Source organism: Mobula hypostoma, chromosome 2 (genome assembly GCF_963921235.1).
Source record: "Mobula hypostoma chromosome 2, sMobHyp1.1, whole genome shotgun sequence".
Classification (NCBI taxonomy): Eukaryota; Metazoa; Chordata; class Chondrichthyes; order Myliobatiformes; family Myliobatidae; genus Mobula; species Mobula hypostoma.
This window is the reverse complement of record NC_086098.1, coordinates 25,038,759-25,044,996: the sequence shown is the minus strand read 5'-3', so window position 1 is coordinate 25,044,996 and position 6,238 is coordinate 25,038,759.

The following is a 6,238-nucleotide window of genomic DNA, read 5'->3' as shown; positions in this document are numbered from 1 at the left end:
ACTCTAGAGCAGGGGTCCCCAACCTTTTTTGCACTGCGGACCGGTTTCATATCGACAGCATCCTTGCGGACCGACCGAACCGGGGGCCGGGGGCGGGGGGGAGCGGTTGCCAATGGACAAGAGTAGCAGTCTAATACGTTGTTTACCTAGAGACTACAATGACCATGAAGCCTTGCGCGGGCACCAGTGCGCATGCGTAATTTGCGCGTGCGTGTACATGCCGATTTTTTCTACAAATCTTTTTGGCTATTCTGTTGGGGGGGGTGTTAATCATGACCGTAATACAGGTGATAAGTGGCTAATACACTCAATTTCGATTCTAAAAGGGTTTATCTAACAAATTTAATATTAAACACACAGCGCATATTTTTCTCCCATTAATATAGCGATAAGTCAATTATCAGAGGAGGACAGGGGAACTTGAAGTAAGTGCTGAGCGAACTTCCAGTAGAAGTAGTAGAGGTAGGTTCAATTTTATAATTTAAAGAAAAATTGGATAGGTATATGGACAGGAAAGGAATGAACGGTTATGTGCTGAGTGCAGGTCGGTTGGACTAGGTAAGATTAACGTTCAGCATGGACTAGAAGGGCAGAGATGGCCTGTTTCCGTGCTGCAATTGTTATATGGTTCTATAAGTAAGTCAATAGCATCATAACATTTTAAGTAACGTTTGGATATTAAACACACAGCACATATTTTCCCCATATGAACATATAAAATCATTGCAACACACCAATATCGCTGAATCAGTGGGAGCCCTGGGCTTGTTTCCCTGCAACAAGACAGTGCCATCGAGGGGTGATGGGAGACAGCGATACTCGAACGGGGTTCCTTATGTCCAGTCTATTCCACAGTTTACTTTTCGTTGCATTCATTGCAGAGATATGTTGGAAATAGAAGCAACGTTTTCAGTGCTTTCGTGGCTATCTCAGAATATTTAGCCGTGACTTTGAGATCCAGAATGCCGACAGAAATGTTATGTCAAACATACTTTTCAGCCCGCCGTCATTTGAAAGCTCGAGGAGTTGATCTTCTTCCCGCGTTGACATGGATGACACGCGGGTAATGACCTCGCATGCGCAATGGCTCAACAGTGGGCGTGACAAGGAATGAGGAAAGGTGCAGCTGACTCCTATCGCCAAATCATATCGTTTCCTTGCGGCCCGGTAGCGCATGCTCCGGTCCATAGCCCGGTGTTTGGGGACTGCTGCTCTAGAGATTGTTGTGTGTGGAAAATCCCGGGAGACCAGCAGTTTCTTAGATACTCAAACCACCTTGTCTTGCTCCAACAATCATTCAGCATCACTAAGATCATATTTCTTTCCCATTCTGATGTTCAGTCTGAACAATAACAGAACCTCTTGACCATGTCTGCATGCTTTTTATGCACAGAGTTGTTGCCACATGGTTGGCTGATTAGATATTTTTATTAACCTATGTACCTAATAAATTGGCCTTTGACTGTATGGCCAATTATAACAGAAATCAAAGCACAAGCAAAAATGAGCAAATGGATAACTCAAAAAGAGCTAGAGGACAGAAATATCATTGATAAAATAAGAGGAGTTAATTTTTATGATTAGTACTCCAAAGTACGTGGTTATAACATGCACAAATTTACATATTTCTCCTAAGTACTACTGAAACACTAAGAATCAGAGGTATATGAGTTTCATTCCAGGTACTCTCTGCAACCATCTAGATTACGGTATTGGAACATTAATATTTTTGGCAAAAATTGGGAAACATTAACTGCAGCTTTCCATGTGTTTTTATCTGTTTGGTATTTTTGTTAGCTGTTGGAAAATCTGGGATGGATACACTTTGGTTCCTGTCCAAATGGATTATCTGCTTCCAATATCTTAAGGAAAGTAAACACACATTTTGTGGTACATACATAGTCTGGATAGTTTTGAAGATTTCCATTGGATTCGTGAGTTTTTCCATTTTATAATACTTTACACACTCTTAGTTTGAAGCGAGTTCAAGTAAGTTCACCACTGTCATCGAGGTGAAGCGTGTTGTACTACTAGAGCACAAACGCCACCCTACCCAGGCAACACTGCAAGCACTAAGGACAGGCAACATCTGTGGAGTGTACGAGGGGATCAAGAAAGCCATGGGGTCAACCCAGAGCAAGACAGCACCATTGAAAACCATAACAGGCGAGACCATCAATGACAAAGGCAAGCAGATGGAGAGATGGGTGGAGCATTACTCTGAACTCTTCTCCAGAGAAACAGCGCTAGACGCCGTGGAATGCCTGCCTGTCATGGAGGAACTTGATGCATTGCCAACTGCTGAAGAGCTGAGTAAAGCCATCGAAAGCCTGCCCACTGGGAAGGCACCAGGATTGGATGGCATTCCACCAGAGGCCATCAAATGCGCAAAGGGCGTCCGGCTAAACCACCTGCACGAACTACTGTGCCAGTGCTGGGTAGAGGAAGCAGTGTCGCAAGACATGAGAGACTGCAACATTGTCACCCTCTATAAGAACAAAGGGGACAGAAGCGACTGTAACAACTTCAGGGGAATCTCCTTGCTGAGCATCGTTGGGGAGGTCTTCACCCGCGTGGTCCTGAAGAGACTGCAGAAAATAGCCGAAAGGGTATATCCCGAGTCTCAGTGTGGTTTCAGGTCAGAACACTTCACAATCGACATGATCTTCTCCCTTCGACAGCTACAAGAGAAATGCAGAGAGCAAAGACAACCACTCTACGTCGCTTTCATTGACCTTACGAAGGCCTTCGATCTTGTGAACATAGACGGCCTGTTCAAAATCCTCGCCAGGATTGGTTGTCCCCCGAGGCTCCTCAGGATAGTTCAGTCATTCCACACAGACATGAAGGGCGTCATTCAGTTCGACGGCTCTTCTTCGGAGGCCTTCAACATCCGCAGCGGTGCGAAGCAGGGCTGTGTGCTTGTCCCCACCCTGTTTGGCATCTTCTTTGCAGTCATGCTGAAGCACGCCTTTGGAACATCAACTGATGGTGTCTACCTCCACACCAGATCGGATGGGAGGCTGTTCAGTCTGTCTCGGCTGAGGGCGAAAACCAAGGTTCATGAAGTACTCATCAGGGACATGTTGTTTGCAGACGATGCGGCACTGGCAAGACACACTGAAGAGCAACTGCAACGCCTCATGGACAGCTTCTCAAGAACCTGCCAGGACTTCAGCTTGACCATCAGCCTGAAGAAAACCAACGTGTTGGGCGAAGGCGTTGAGCACCCCCCTGCCATCATCATCAACAACAACGAGCTGGAAATAGTTCACGAGTTTACATACCTTGGCTCCACCATCATGGACAGTCTCTCCCTAGACCCCGAGATCAACAGACGGATCGGACGAGTAGCCTCAACATTCACCAGGCTGACAAAGAGAGTCTGGGAGAACAGAAAGCTGACGACGCACACCAAAGTTGCAGTCTGCAGGGCCTGCGTCCTCAGCACACTGCTTTACGGCAGCGAGACCTGGAGCCTCTACTACAGACAAGAGCGGCGTCTCAACGCCTTCCACCTTCGCAGCCTGAGACGCATCCTGGACATCATGTGGACTGATCGAGTCACCAACGATGAGGTCCTGGCCCGCGCCCAGATACCCAGCCTCTTCACCCTGCTCCAACAACGCTGTCTCCGCTGGCTGGGCCACGTACACCGCATGTCAGACAGGAGGATCCCGAAAGACCTGCTGTACAGGGAACTGGCCTCCGGCAGGAGAGCACAAGGGCGGCCCCATCTTCATTTCAAAGACGTTTGCAAGAGAGACATGAAGTCACTGAAAATGAACATTGAGAGGTGGGAAGACATCGCAAGCGATCGCTCTCACTGGAGGCTGGAACTACACGGTGGTCTAAAAAGAGGAGAAGAGAAGCTGAGGCTTGCTGCTGAAGAAAAGCACACTCGTCGGAAAAACAGCACCAAGACAACATTGGAGGACGGCGCCTTCAAGTGCAGTCGCTGCAGCAGAGACTGTCACTCCCGTGTGGGCCTCCACAGCCACAACAGACGCTGCTCTAACACAGACTGAAACAAGATTTTCCAGGCGCAGAGCCATGGTCTCACAACACTAACAGATGGCACCACCACCACACACTCTTAATTTTTTTACCTGTGACGAGAATACACATAAATTAAGATGTTTGCTGGCCTGGGCTAGCACCAGAGGCATCAGCAGTTAGTCTGCCACCTGTCCTCAGGGGAGGGAGAGATAAGGAACAATGAAGCAGCATTTGGAGGTGTTAATGAAGGAGCCATCAGTCTGGGTATTGTCAAGATCGGCTCCCCCTTTGAACCCTGAACTGTTTGAAGTGATGGACAGGCGATCTGGAGATGTGTAATGAAGGGACGGGAGAGAGAGCTGTCTAGAGCAGCTCCCCCTTTGAACCCTGAACTGTTTGAAGTGATGGACAGGCGATACCCCAGCAGGGGGATAAAAAGGGACAGGTTCGCTAAGGTAAGACACACACGACACCCGAGGTAACGAGACCCTGGAAGCGGTGCGCCTCTCACGAGTCGGTGGGAAGTATCGAGCCACAAATGCACAGGGTGGAAAGGTACGATCAGCGGGAACCCGGTGTGTGTCCGCCCTTGCTTGGGTGCCGGGTTCACTGCAGAGGATCGACCGCATCTGGAGGAGGGGTCACAGTCGCTGACCCCAGGTGACATCACAAAGGACTCGCCCGAAAGCTGCTTGTGAGCAATATCGCAGGTCTGTGAGTGGAAACCGTTCTGAATGATTAGTCGTTCTTGTTCTCTCTCTCTCTCCCCCAACATTGTCCATTGCCATGGCAACGATTACTGTGAACTGAACTAAATTGAACTGGACTTTGTGTCACTTTGAAATTGGTCATTTACCCCTAGACAACGATAGAGCTTGATTGATCCTGTTATCTTAATTCTGTGCACATGTGTGTTTATCATTGCTGAACTGTTGCATTTATTATCCTTTCGATTACTGTGTTGCTTGTTTCTTTAATAAAACTTTCTTAGTTCTAGTAATCCAGACTCCAACTGAGTGATCCATTTCTGCTGGTTTGGCAACCCAGTTACAGGGTACGTAACATACCACTTCAATATACAGTATTTGTGCTATCGCTGAACCTTACCATAAGAACATAAGAAATAAAAGCAGGAGTAGGCCATCTGGCCCGTCGAGCCCGCTCCACCATTCAATAAGATCATGGCTGATCTGGCCATGGACTCAGCTCCACCTACCTGCCTTTTCCCCATAATCCTTAATTACCCTACTATGCAAAAATCTATCCAACCTTGTCTTAAATATATCTACTGAGGTATCCTCCAATGCTTCATTGGGCAGAGAATTCCACAGATTCACCACTCTCTAGGGAAAGCAGTTCCTCCTCATCGCCATCTTAAATCTATTTCCCCAAATCTTGAAGCTATGTCCCCTGGTTCTAGTCTCACCCACCAGTGGAAATAACTTTCCTGCCTATCTCTTTCATAATTTTATATGTTTCCATAAGATCTCCTCTCATTCTTCTGAATACCAGTGAGTACAGTCCCAGGTGACTCAATCTCTCCTCACTGTCTAACCCCCTCATCTCTGGAATCAACCCGGTGAACCTCCTCTGCACCACCTCCAAAGCCAGCTTTCTCAAGTAAGGAGACCAGAACTGCACGCAGTACTCCAGGTGCGGTCTCACCAGTACCCTGTACGGTTGCAGTATAACCTCCCTGCCCTACTATCTGACAATGCTTCATGCTTCGTATACCACTTGATGTTTCATTGATGCTAATTTTACAATTACATATTTAGTCACTTTAATTTAAAAACCCCACACCAGCACGTTCAAAACTTCCAATCATTTGATTCTTGAACCAACAACATGACCACTTTGATCATGCTGCACTGAAGATGACTCTTATTTTTGTTTCAGAATCAGGTTTATTATCACCGGCATGTGATGTGAAATTTGTTAACTTCGCAGCAGCAGTTCAATGCAATACATAATCTAGCAGAGAGAGAAAAATAATAATAATAATAAATTAAATAAAACATAATAAATAAACAAGTAAATCAATTACATATATTGAATAGATTTTAAAAATTGTGCAAAAACAGAAATACTGTATATTAAAAAAAGTTCAATATCCATTTAGGAATTGGATGGCAGAGGGGAAGAAGCTGTTCCTGAATCGCTGAGTGTGTGCCTTCAGGCTTCTGTATCTCCTACCTGATGGTAACAGTGAGAAAAGGGCATGCCCTGGGTTCTGGAG